The sequence below is a fragment of the Charadrius vociferus genome, unplaced genomic scaffold, assembly GCF_000708025.1.
Source record: "Charadrius vociferus isolate BGI_N301 unplaced genomic scaffold, ASM70802v2 scaffold650, whole genome shotgun sequence".
NCBI classification, from domain to species: Eukaryota; Metazoa; Chordata; class Aves; order Charadriiformes; family Charadriidae; genus Charadrius; species Charadrius vociferus.
The window spans coordinates 7427670-7428026 of NW_009646736.1; the positions used below are offsets into that span (position 1 = coordinate 7427670).

At 39.5% G+C, this 357-nt stretch overlaps 1 protein-coding gene across 1 annotated transcript in view; it reads right to left on the reverse strand.

Annotated features, from left to right (window-relative positions):
* ZIC4 (Zic family member 4) overlaps positions 1–357 on the reverse strand; it is a 13593-nt gene that overhangs the window by 1109 nt on the left and 12127 nt on the right. The gene's annotated exons all lie outside the window — the stretch shown is intronic.

The window sequence follows — 357 nt, forward strand, 5'->3', positions numbered from 1 at the left end:
CCGGGGCTTTCTTTATTAGCGACTACTGGGGGGGGGGAATATATATATATATATATGTATGTATTTATATACAGCAAGAGGGAAAAGTAAGGAGATTCTTTACAGAAACGTCCATTGAACGGGTTAATTAATCAAAGAATTTAATGGATCCATTTTGTACAATTCGGTAACAAATAATAGTTTATATATATTTCTTAAAAAAACACACTCTCACAGAAAATAGTGGGCGAACAGAGCACTGCAGCACACGGTACTGGTGACAAGAGAAAATCTGTACAGCCAAAATCTGTATGAAACCACTTTGGTCCTTCGGGGTGGGGAAGGGAAGGGAAGGGAAGGGAAGGGAAGGGAAGGGAA